The sequence below is a fragment of the Engystomops pustulosus genome, chromosome 3 (genome assembly GCF_040894005.1).
Source record: "Engystomops pustulosus chromosome 3, aEngPut4.maternal, whole genome shotgun sequence".
Classification (NCBI taxonomy): domain Eukaryota; kingdom Metazoa; phylum Chordata; class Amphibia; order Anura; family Leptodactylidae; genus Engystomops; species Engystomops pustulosus.
Genome location: NC_092413.1, coordinates 29,261,453 through 29,274,875, shown reverse-complemented (window position 1 = coordinate 29,274,875; position 13,423 = coordinate 29,261,453). Strand labels below are relative to the sequence as shown.

Here is a 13,423-nt window from a genome sequence, read left to right as displayed (position 1 = left end):
CCAGTGTCTGAACATTAATAAACAGCGAGAGCTGGCTCTGCCCTCTGGGCTCCAAATAGTACAGCATGCAACAAGGGAGAGGGAAGCGACGATGGAAACAGTAGTATCGGATTACAGTTTCAAAATATCGCTGGAACACATTAGCCGGCTCTATGCTATTAACTCCCTTTATAATTACATTGCTTATTTGTTAAAGAAGGTCTTGTCTTGCCTTCCAATTAGCATGGATGTTACTGCTGGGACCCAGCTACCAGCAAACATGTGGCGCTGCTTTAAATTCTGATAATTAGACTGAATTCCTAAAAAGTTCTTTATAGAATCGAGGAATATCCATTCCGCCAAATGAGCTTCTTATTATTTAAATAGGAATTTTTTCCTCTTTAGTCTCGGACCAGGATCTAAAGTGTTATTTTCTCTTTAGCACCAGGTTAGAATGATCTTCTTCTCCTTCTGTGCACACAGAGGGGTCTCCTCTCCTGCTACCTATGTATTCTGTATAATGAGATACGCCCTCTGCTGGATTCGGTAGTATTTGCCGTAGGGAGGATGTTATACAAGGATAGAGCAGACAATGGCACCGCTGCCTGCAGATGTTAAAGGTGTCACAAATCTGAGAGACAATTGGTTGGTTTGTTGGTGTAATGAGGTCAGATTTACATTTCTGCTCAAATGATAACATTTTTATGTACTGATAAAATTCAAAGGGATACAAGTATTAATAAGAATCTTAGAATAGGTTCTTAATATCATATCAAAGGGAGTACAACATCCAGCAGCAGAATAGAACAGGAATTAGACAGCTCTGTTCTCCGTGTAGTGGCTGAGCAGACTCTACAGCTTAGCATCTATATATATATATCATTAAGAAATGTTTTGTAGTAACCTGGTCTGGCCACTAGACTGAGAACGGAGCTGTCTGCTACTTGTTCCTGTCTTCTGCGTATCAGCTTCTCATCTGTGGGGGCGTTGATGGACGCACCCCGATAAATCTGATACTGAGGACCTAGTCCATGTAAAGGATATCCAAATTTTTTAGTAGTTGTGTAGAAGAGCCAACTACTACGTCTCACACGTTCACCTAAACTCATACACCTCCCCCAACAGGTCAACAAGCTATTCTACACTAAGAAAAAATAGTGTCATATATATTTATTAGTTTTTTTATTATAGAGTATAGGATGATGTGCAGACAGATCCAACTGTGATGCATTTCCATATATTTGCAGGTTCCTATTTCAGATCCATGTGAGAAGAGGAAAAAAGATCAGTGTCAGTAACACCAAATTTGTTGTATACTACATTGTTAACATATTCCGAAAATTTAAGTTTATACGTATAATATTTAGTAAGTTGCAGGGTGGAGTCTCCTCGGAACGGACTTGTTTTTACAACACGTTCTTCAGATGTTTGATCCGTTCGAGACCTCGGCAATTCAGAGCCAGATATCATCTTGAACTGTTTGTCATGTTCCTCAAACCTTTTTTGATCTATTTCTGCAGTGTGTCTGGGCACTTTATCCAAAGGAAGGGGGGGGGGGGTTCTTGGCTTGTACAATATTTGGGTAGGTACATGGCAAATTAACACCCAAATGAATGAGAGGACACAAGGATTCTTAGTAGATCATTGGCCAGTGAATTTACATAATCTCTACCAGCTTGTCTTCTTCTCGAAGGGCATCCAGTTATCCTTTATGCCTAAGTACAAGACGCACATCTACACTCACCGGCCACTTTATTAGGTACACCATGCTAGTAACGGGTTGGACCCCCTTTTACCTTCAGAACTGCCTCAATTCTTCGTGGCATAAATTCAACAAGGTGCTGGAAGCATTCCTCAGAGTTTTGGTCCATATTGACAGGATGGCATCACACAGTTGCCGCAGATTTGTCGGCTGCACATCCATGATGCGAATCTCCCGTTCCACCACATCCCAAAGATGCTCTATTGGATTGAGATCTGGTGACTGTGGAGGCCATTTGAGTACAGTGAACTCATTGTCATGTTCAAGAAACCAGTCTGAGATGATTCCAGCTTTATGACATGGTGCATTATCCTGCTGAAAGTAGCCATCAGATGTTGGGTACATTGTGGTCATAAAGGGATGGACATGGTCAGCAACAATACTCAGGTAGGCTGTGGCGTTGCAACGATGCTCAATTGGTACCAAGGGGCCCAAAGAGTGCAAAGAAAATATTCCCCACACCATGACACCACCACCACCAGCCTGAACCGTTGATAAAAGGCAGGATGGATCCATGCTTTCATGTTGTTGACGCCAAATTCTGACCCTACCATCCGAATGTCGCAGCAGAAATCGAGACTCATCAGACCAGGCAACGTTTTTCCAATCTTCTACTGTCCAATTTCGATGAGCTTGTGCAAATTGTAGCCTCAGTTTCCTGTTCTTAGCTGAAAGGAGTGGCACCCGGTGTGGTCTTCTGCTGCTGTAGCCCATCTGCCTCAAAGTTCGACGTACTGTGCGTTCAGAGATGCTCTTCTGCCTACCTTGGTTGTAACGGGTGGTGATTTGAGTCACTGTTGCCTTTCTATCAGCTCGAACCAGTCTGCCCATTCTCCTCTGACCTCTGGCATCAACAAGGCATTTCCGCCCACAGAACTGCCACTCACTGCATGTTTTTTCTTTTTCGGACCATTCTCTGTAAACCCTAGAGATGGTTGTGCGTGAAAATCCCAGTAGATCAGCAGTTTCTGAAATACTCAGACCAGCCCTTCTGGCACCAACAACCATGCCACGTTCAAAGGCACTCAAATCACCTTTCTTCCCCATACTGATGCTCGGTTTGAACTGCAGGAGGTTGTCTTGACCATGTCTACATGCCTAAATGCACTGAGTTGCCGCCATGTGATTGGCTGATTAGAAATTAAGTGTTAACGAGCAGTTGGACAGGTGTACCTAATAAAGTGGCCGGTGAGTGTATATTGCACTCAATATGAAATTAAATGGATTAATCGGACCAGACTTCCCAATAGTGAAGCTTATGTGCCCATTGTAGGAGCATGGAGTGGAGGGCAGGGGTTAGCATGGGGACTCTTCACAGAGCCATACACAGTGAGCTAGCATGCCCATGGGTTCTCGTACCTTTCTATCAAAGCCAACATTGGCTATTTTGTTAGCAGTTCAGGCTTCTGAAGCTCTTCTGTTGGATCGGAGCAGATGGGTTAAGCCATTGGAAGACCATGTCGTCTCTGGTTCTGCGGCCATCTTTCCTTAGATCGTTTTTTTTTTTGTAGCTCCTTTGCACTTTATACCTGCAACACCCAAAAAGATCAGCCATTTTTAGGAAATAGTTTGGTCCTTGTCTCAGTTTTTCAGATTTTTTAACTTGTATTTCCTAATTCTCCAGCCAAATATATTCAGCATCTTGACAGGTGTCATTGTCATAAACTAATCAATGTTTTTATTTCGGCTGTTAATGGTTTCACCGGCCAGATATAAATATATATATATCTAGAGGCCTGATACTAATATTCCAGTCCAGATACTAAAATTTTTATTAATTGAGGACTTTATTGCATATATTATTACATGGTAGACCATGCGGTGATATTTAGTATAAGCATGTGGGCCTAATGAGAAAAAGACACAGTTAATAAGTCATCTTAATAGCAAAAGCGTGAAATTTTAGCATTTTGGGAATTAAATTTGTCAACGAGATCCTAATGGTCTGTTCTGGGAATAGAAGTGATCACAGTAGTCGTCCCAATGGAGAATAGTGCTGCAGTGCTGTAAGCTGATAGCCGCCTCGCTGCTCCTTCAGAGGAAGACCTTGTACTTTTCCTAGATTTCCTACAAGGACAGGGGATCCATCAGCAATTTGAGTGGGTCTGAGACGGAACTTGCTGTTCTTAGTTGGTTGGCAGTAGATCTTTGTTATTTGCTGATCCCATAGTTTCCAAGTTCTGTTAAAGGGTCTTCTATAGAAATCAATGATATTCTAATGTGATGTAAGGGAGGGTCTTATTTTACCTGTGGAAGAACAAAGTGACTGCAAAATATATATATGAACAAAGCAAAATTGATGCAACAAGGGTGCTAATTTGAATATCTGTAAACATTATAACTTCTAGATTTACTTTAAAATACTGTTCTAGATGCACCTTAGGCTGGATTCACATCACGTTATTTGCCATATGTTGTAAGTACAGGTGGACAGGTCAGGAAGTGTTCTTACAATGTATGCCTATACAGTGGGATACGTCGCCTGGGGACCCCCTCTCACCCCCTGAATGCAGAGGGAGGAGACAGTCACCGGGTGCTGCTGATGAACGGGGTGTTCCCCCAGTGATGTGAATGACCTAATTTGGACAGTGACCTCACCAGGTCCTTCCTTCGTGACATTTACGCTCAGCGAGGCTGTGAGGAGGGATGCAAAATCCTACATCCACTCCCCATAGCTGTTTATTGCCACTGCTAAGCGCATACGTCGCTCAGGCCGAGGCTGCAGGATGAAAAGCCGTCTTTCCATCCTGCATTTTGTGATGTATAGAATGTTTAGTGGACTGTTGGAGGCCACAACTTTGCCTGTATACGCTAACCGTATACGTCGGGTGCTTTCCCAACATATACACTAAGCGTGTACATATATACGCTGGATGTGAAGGTACCATCCCATTATGTCGCTTCAAAGTAAAACAAAAATAATTGTTCCAAATAACCAGAACTTTGTATACCTGAGAAGGTGACTCGCTATGGCAGTCTCCATAAGGAGAATGAATACCTTCCCGACCCATGTCCATGGCCTCTCCCCTAGCCAAAGCAGTTTCTTATAACGATGAGATGATATAACATTCTAGCTCATGTGGGCCGATGCCTTATGGATGGTCTTTGTCTCATGCCCACAATACGCAGGGAGTTCAATATATTGATGACTTATTTCAAAGCGAATGGCCACTTATAGATAACTTTAACAGTATGAGACCCTAATTGAGTCACCCATATTATATTTACCCTGTTAATGTTTGCTGTTCGCCACCAGGAAGCAGCAGGTCAGGTGATTCCTTTGCAGCAGGACTCAGGACTTCCTGTGATGTCCCCTCCTTCATAACCACTCCCATATCATTGGTTCATATGTCCACTGATATGCAAGTGGGTAGCGGTGAACGGCAAACTTTAACTGACACTATTAGGATCTTATGTTAACCTGTTAAAGTTCCCCTTTATGGATAGGTCCTTTATATCAGAATGGTGGGGGTCCATCACCCAGCCCCCCTGCAAACATAAGCCGTTTGCAAACCCCTTGTCATGGTCTCCTTCCTATTTTCAGGGTGTAATAATGTAAATTATAGCAAATAAGAAAACTACAATCTATGTAATTACAGTAACAGAATTCCGCTTCTGTTTGTGCACTTTTGCAGCTTATTATATTTTTGACATAAAAACTCTCTATATCTATACATGAAGAGAAAACCCCAGTTTTGTTAAAAGGATGACAATTTCATGAAAGTTTTTTAGCAAAGTTGAAAAAAAAATTGACCTTTTGCCCATATGTGCTTATGAATAGGCTCTTGTGCTCGCATTTAAAGCGCCAGCCCTGCTTATTAAACAACAGCCCTGGAACACTTCACTCCGTAAGCACAGTATGTTCATTCAGGGTCCGGAGAAAAAAAAATCAGAGTGGGGTTTAAGCATAGTCATTAATTATAAAGGTAACATAGAAAGTATTTCTTCTAGATGGAGATCTCTTGAAAGAAATAGCAATGATACAAGAATCATCAGGGATGTGCAACTGTATGAGATCATAGAATGCAGGGGGTCAGTTTTAGTAGTGCCACCACAATCCCCCCTACCCAGAATTCCCACAGCTCCCTAAAAAATTTCTATCAATTTATTAACTGTTCTTTATATATTTTTGTTAACACTACCACATACCGGTTGACTTTAAAGAAGACCTGTCACCAAAATTTTACCCCACATGCAAGTTAAAACTGCTGGTAAAAGGTTAAAAGTCCTTTCCATATCACCTCAAATCTGCCACTAAGGCACTGTACCTTAATTTCAGCCGTTTTTCTGGTATGCAAATGAATATAGATGAGTCATATTCTGAGTAGAAGAGTCATGTCTTCATTAAGTTGCCAGTGAACCACACCTCCTTCTTTTGATTGACATCTCGGTCTCTTCACATCTCAGTCTGAGCAGACAGGACGCCCTCTCCTGGCCATTGGACTCAATGGGGAGCTGATGCAACATGTTGCATCTCTCCCCAGGATCTGCTGGGCAAATACACAGGGAGATTTCCAGAGATGTCACTGTCCATATAAGGATAAAATAACAGATAAATCCCTAAGGATACACCCTAAACATCGGCACCAGCCAGTCACTGCCTGCTGCCGAAGGTCACTCCACCCATTGTCAAAGGGAAGGAACAGGACAACATATTGCACTGTATGGGATATGCCCTAGCCCTCCATTGTAAGGATATATGGGGAATCCTTACAACATAGGGAGAAAAATTTGATGTGAATGAAACCTTACATAGGGAAAAGCAGATCAGGGAGGGAAGATGAGAAGAGTCAAAGTTAGTCTAGAAAGAAGCCCACTGCCCTGACATGTCGCACGTACATTTTTACTTTATGCAGTTTCTTGAAATTTTTTTCTTTGCCAATAAATCTAAGACTTCTCTGTCTACAGTGCAAATGACATAGAGGCCTTTACCTACAAGGTCATATGTTTTGTGAACGTGTGTGAGCAAAAATTTGGGGACAGCATAACTAGACTACAGAGAATTTGCTTGTAGTCTGTTGCCATGGAGACACCTAGACCTGCAGTAGAGCTGTTGACACTCAATGTTTGATTATTTATAACTCTTTCTGTATATTAGTCTGTGTGGAGGGATATATATTGGTTTCTACAGTGTACAAGAGTGTGTATGTTCTCTCCGTGTTTGCATGGGTTTCCTCCGGGTCCTCCGGTTTCCTCCCACACTCCAAAACATACAGGTAGATTGGGGACAGGGACCGATTTGGCAAGCTCTGTGCAGCGCTGCGTAATCTGTGCACGTTATATAAGTAAGGGATTATTATTATTATTATTCTACATGGCTTCTCCTATATAGCACTATGATGCATTCAGGCTCGCCGTTTGCTCTAGTACAGGTAGATTGTGCGTGCAGAGAGCTAGTAGATATAAGCACCTCCCGGGATTGTCTAGTCAGCTGCTTTTGCTTCAGTTTAACCCTTTCTACTCTCTACATAATCTGTGTCACCGTACTGGAGAATTCTTTACATTACGTATCGGCGAGGCCCTCCAGCCGACCCATTGTATCAGTCTGCATCTTGTTACATAGATTTATGAATCCATTTATTGTATACATAGGTGAGAATTAATATCGGGATTATTATTCCCCAGCAACTGTAGGCAAACTGGGGAATAGTGTATTGATCAGGCTGTGCTGTTCACATCAGGGGTAAGTGCATTGTGACACTGATGTGTGGTAATTGCATTAGGCCCCATACTACATAAACCTGGAATAGAAGGAAGTACATGTTAACCTCATCGATTCCAGGACGTTCTAGTATTCCATGGATCCCAATATTCTTCAAAGTGTTGCAAATATGGCAAAATACAAGAGCTTATGGACCCGTAAAAGCTTAATTTGTGGCTACCAATGGATCCTATGTTCTTGTTGGACCCTAATGCAAATTTTTTATGCCTTCTTTGAGAAAAAAAAACAGTCTATAAACCCGATTGTAGGTGCAAGGAATGAAGGATTCAATAATCAAAATTTGCTGGTATTTTATGTGAAAATTTTTAAACATTTATTTAGATTTTTCTATATGTTTTTCCATATGCTTCCTGCCATTTCTTATAAGTGTCTTGCTGTAATGGATCATAGGAGTGGATGGGGGGAGGGAATATTCTGGTTTCTACCCTTAGAGGTTAATTGTTGAGATCCTCATTGCTTTCCTCCCTTCAAAGTATGATTTATGCCACATAGCTATGTCAGGAGTGCGCTATTAGTAATGCATAGCATTTTATATACAACATGTCATGCAGAATTGAACACCGTTATAGTGATGTATATTGTGGCGTAGGTGTAAAAAATATATGGTTACCTGGTATGTGCCTAGCATGGGATAAAAAGGAGACAAATTAACCCCTGCCAGCAGTAGTGGATTGTAATATAGGAGGTTTGGGCAGTAGGCCGGGGCCCAAGTCTTCTAAGGGGCCCTGGGGCTCCCAAACACCCCACCAAATATTGTAGAAGGACCTTGTATATCCGTATCTTCTCTCAATACACATGTACACATGAGCCATTTCAGAAGCTTTGAAGGTCCTCCAAAGGTCTTGAAACCAAAGATTGAAAACAGGTAGAAGGGACACATCCTTTTTCTTCCTTTTTATTTTATACAGTGCACACAGATTACGCAGCGTTGCACAGAGCTTGCCAAATTGGTCCCTGTCCCCATTGGGGCTCACAATCTAATCAACTTCCCAGTATGTTTTGGAGTGTGGGAGGAAATCTGAGGACCCAGAGGAAACCCACGCAAACACACATCCTCTTTTTCCCAAGAAGCTGATTCTAGCACCATATGTAGGGTCTGATTCCATACAGCCCAGGGTCCATGGCAGTCTTAATAGGCTTCATGCACAATCCCAATACCCAGAAAGTGGCCCTATACTGTGCAGAGCTCCTCAGCTTCTCCGGCTCTTAATCACAGGTTAACAAGTTAACGCAATAGGGGTTGTCAAATTTGATAAAAATGATATTAATATTTTAGAGTCTGCTTTTGTAATTGTGACTATTGCTTATCTTGCCTAACATCAAATGCTTTCGGCTTCCCCAAATGAGTAATATTGTTTACGAAGGGAACTAAGATGGCTAATTGATGTACGTGTGACCCTCACTCCTCTAGGAATAGGTCAATAGTATAAAAATCCCAGAAAAACCCTTTCAAAAGATAAAAAATCTTTCTACTTGGAGCCACCACTAGGAGGAGCTAAGGTGCTTAGAATCTACAGTGGTGAATTGAACTTCAAGATAAAAATATATCCTTGAAATATATATTCATCAAGGATATTTGGAGCTGTGTATTGTAAGAACGGAAAGATGGAAATTCATTTTATGCTTAATGGAAAATTAAATCTGCTTTGCGCCAGGTCTTGGTACTTTGCTCTTTGGTTAGAGAATCTCTGCTCCAATTTTATTAGGATCCTAACCTTTACACACTGGAAATCTTTATTTATTAGTCATAAGACTGCAAGCGGAGGACATGCTTCACTGCAACTGGTAAATGACCATCTTCTGAAAATTCATAGGGCAAGTAAACAATATAAGGGGGGGGGGGTTAGTGAGCGAATCCTGGAGAAACGGAGGAGAAGTCATATTTGTTTTAATGTAAAATGGCCTGTGATTGGTCGTTATTAAACACTAGGATAGGCCTGGAATCGCTTCATATTCTGCTGAACATCAGCAAAGCACTTGACCTTTCTGCCTGACAGTTACAATGGGGTGACTGCGGACCGATGTGTCGTTTTATGATGTGATTATATTCACATGAATTGTTTTCCTGTTTTTTAATTTGCTTTAACAAAATGAACAGAAATTCATTGATGTCTCATTATACTTCAAGTTTTACTGCACTGACCTATACTGTGGCACTGTACACAGAGGGCCTTTATATCAATACCTTCTTCATAGGGGCTAATGGTCTACTGCACCATCAAGGAATGAGGATTGTTGTACTCCTGGAATAATAGTCCTTAAAGTAAGTCTACCATCTCCTCAAGGATTAAAATCTGTTGGGAACATGTTGTAGTGACATGCACTAGGATTTCCAACCTACCTTTTTAAATTCTGTCCATCATAACGTTTCTGAGAAATTCCCTTTTTAGTCCTTATGCTAATGAGGCAGTCGGTGCACCCAGGAGATGTCCTAAGCACCTGGAGCACTGGTATTAACGCCTGGAGGACCTTTCCATCAGAAAAGCAGGAGTTAAGTTTTGTGTGAAGCATGGGGCAACACCGCAAGAATAGCGAAGGGGCATGACCTTGGTGTACCAACTGCCTCATTAGCATATGGATTAAACTGGGAATATCTTGGAAATGGCAGAATAGACAGAAATAATAAAGTTATATTGAAAATCACAGTGCCTTTCTCTACAACAAGCTGCCAGTAGATTTTAACACTTGGTGGAGGTGGTAGACTCCCATAAAATAGTAGCAAATACATTAGCACAGTCCTCCTGGATAAATACAGTTACAAACAACTGTGAGCCATCTATCATCACCATTGTACACAAATATGTATCACTTTATCTGGATCTTCAATATGTGTTTCGGTTGCTGACAACCTATTCCCCACGAACACTTTCAAGTGTGAAATAAAATAAAAAATATCATTTATTTTTACCTTTAATTTTTTGAAGTTTGTTTTCTACTCAAAAAATTTGTATTTACTTTTCAATACAATGGAGTTCTCTTTTCTTTGTAAGTAGTAGACATTTAGGGTCAGTGACATCTTCAGCTCACCCTAGGTGTAAGTGTGAATCCTGCTTATCTTGGTCAAGCAGTAAAAAGATATTTCTTTCTTTGGATAACCCTTCACCTACTGCTGATTATACAGTAAGTTTTGCATTTGGTTGTTAATGTAAACAGATTGGTTACATTGGTTACATTGGTCATTAACATTTTAGAGTCTGCTTCTGTCTCCCTTCATTGTGTATTTCTAATGCTGGAGGCTACTAAGGTTGGCTAATTGATGAGAAAGTTGGAAGTCATAAACCTAGTAATCTAGGAATAGGTATCAAAATGATAGAAAACGGCTCTAAAAGATAATGGGGGTCATTTAATAAGGGGCCGAATCGCGTATTCACGGCGGGTTACCCGAATATTTCCGATTTGCGCCGATTTTCCCTGAATTGCCCCGGGATTTTGGCGCACGCGATCGGATTGTGGCGCATCGGCGCTGGCGTTTACGCGACGGAAATTGGGGGGCCTGGCCGAACGAAAACCCGTCGGCTGGACACGCGCTTACCTGAACCCAGCAACGCATCGTGAACTTCGGCGGACCTCGGCGGACTTCAGCGCAACAGCGATACCTGGTGGACGTTGGAGGAACTGCCTTAGTGAATTGCCGGAAGACCCGAACCCACCGCAGAGAACGCACCCTGGATCGCGAATGGACCGGGTAAGTAAATCTGCCCCAATGGGTCACATTTACTAAGCTCAGTGCGCCAGTTTTCTGTTGGACTTTTAACATGTAAAGTCCGAAAGAAATGTGTCACACACCCTATGTCAAAGGTGCACCAAAAAATGTGGTGCGCTCTGTCGGGAGCAGTGCAGGGAACGCCAAATTCATGAAGAACGTGCGCCACAAATCCTGTATCTGGCACCCCCTGCACATGTTACTTGTATATATTGTGACTTTTAGCACAATTCTAGATTTACATTCTATGAACATGGCCGCTATGAAGAATTATAACCGCAATGTCTTCTTTCAAGACATAATGTCGGAGCTGTTGTTCACGAGAGCTAGAAAACAGACTGTGCTGACTAAGACTGAATGTGACCTTGATGGAGACTATTATGTCTACTGAAGATACAAGTCCCAATTTTACTGAAAGTTTCTGATTAACCTATTACTTGCCAGATATTTGTGCATGCTCCACTGTGTGAAACTGATCCGTTCTTTCTTCACTACAGAATTGATTAATGCTCTTGTCTACAATAGTATCTGTGCCACCGTTGTATGTTTAGGCTATACTGCTAGATTTGGGCAGTGCCTAGACATTATGTGGCCATAAATTAAAAACATATACACTAAGCACGGGCGTAACTTGAGGGAGTGCAGAGGGTGCGGTCGCAACCGGGCCCAAGAGGCTTTGGGGCCCATAAGGTGTCACTTTCCCATATGAGAAGACTAGTACTATAAAACATACATTATACAACATACATTATAGTCGGGGCCCTGGCACAGACTTTGCACTGGGGCCCATCAGCTTTACGCCACTGACACTAAGACACATGGATCTGTGTTTGTTGTACCATTTTTTGCCTCCTCTACCTAGGGGTGAGCATAGCCTCCATGGTATCTGAGGCGAATATATAGAAAGGAGCCCCCTAGATCATGCAGTATCTCTTGCCCATGCAGATATCAGGTGTAAAGAGATGCTAGTGTAGGCAAGGCAATGACTAAGAGACACTTTTGTTTCTTTTAAGTGGCTCGTCTTGCTTTGTAGTGGCTGACTGTGCTCCTGATGCTTCTCCCTTTTCTCCTGTAGGTGCTGCCTGAGGTGAGAAGCTCAGCCTCATGGAGGGTGCACCCCTGTCTGTACCCAGCTTTGGTCATAGCTGTACCTTGTTTAAAAAAGCAATAAAGTTGGTCCAGGGAAGATCATGTGGCATACAGCATATCAAACCTAACTTTATAACACCCAACCTACACTTATTGCAAATTTTTAGTTTTTTGTTATATGTAGGGTTGGATTGGCTGTTTTTGTAATACCAGATAATCCTCTAGCGTGATGGGACCCAAAGGTTCTTCAGAAGACACTTGATTTGAAGGCAATTATTTGAGATGGGGTATTTTTATGATTCAGTTCACAAATAACCTAAGAGACCCCTAGAGATATAAACTTCCAGTCCAGGGGTCTTATACTTTGACTGGGTGGATAGATAAAAACCAACACCAAATTAATCAAGGCCACAGTGGCAATGAACGAGGTGTACGACTCAGCATTTTGTATTATTTATGTAATTTGCAGAATTTTATCAGTTTTTGCCTTTTTTTTGTGGTTGTGCAGCTCAACCAATAAACAGGGATAACAAATGTCTATTTGCTGTCTGTAGTTCCTTCATATTAGTCTCTTTGTGAAGCAGATGCCATATCATTTGAGAATACGAGATCCATCTCTACAGCTAATCTTTTTGAAAATTCTCAGGAGACAGACAAGTGAAGTGTCAGTGCTAAAGCTTTCACTATGAGAGGAATATATCCCAGGCCTTGGAATAGAGTGTGATCCTATTCCCATCACAGAAGTAGGATTTAATCAAGGTTTATACTGTATACAATTGGGCACCACTGGAAATTCCTGGTGGTTGTAATCGGTTACTATATACCCCTATAACAATAGCTAAAGTGCTTATTATAAAGCATATGACTACGACAGACTATTTTCTGATTTGTTGTAGACACTTATTATTATTGTTGTTGTTTATGTGACTATCCAAAAAGTTAGGTTTTTGAAACTCTGGTCAATATGAGAAAAGACTTTTGTGGCAGAAATTTTTCATTGTTGAGATTATAAGATGATAAAACACCAGGGTTTTGCTATCTCTAAGTAAGGCTGGCCAAAAACATTACTACCTTATAATCATGTACATGTGCTCCGAATGAAGTGAGGAAAAAGCTGCTACCAGAAATTTCTGGAAATGGTTTAACTTCCGAGAATAAAAGAATTGGG

At 41.5% G+C, this 13,423-nt stretch overlaps 1 protein-coding gene across 1 annotated transcript in view; it reads left to right on the top strand.

Annotated features, from left to right (window-relative positions):
• The window catches only part of SERTAD2 (SERTA domain containing 2), a 59,004-nt gene that overhangs the window by 34,183 nt on the left and 11,398 nt on the right, over positions 1-13,423 (top strand). The gene's annotated exons all lie outside the window — the stretch shown is intronic.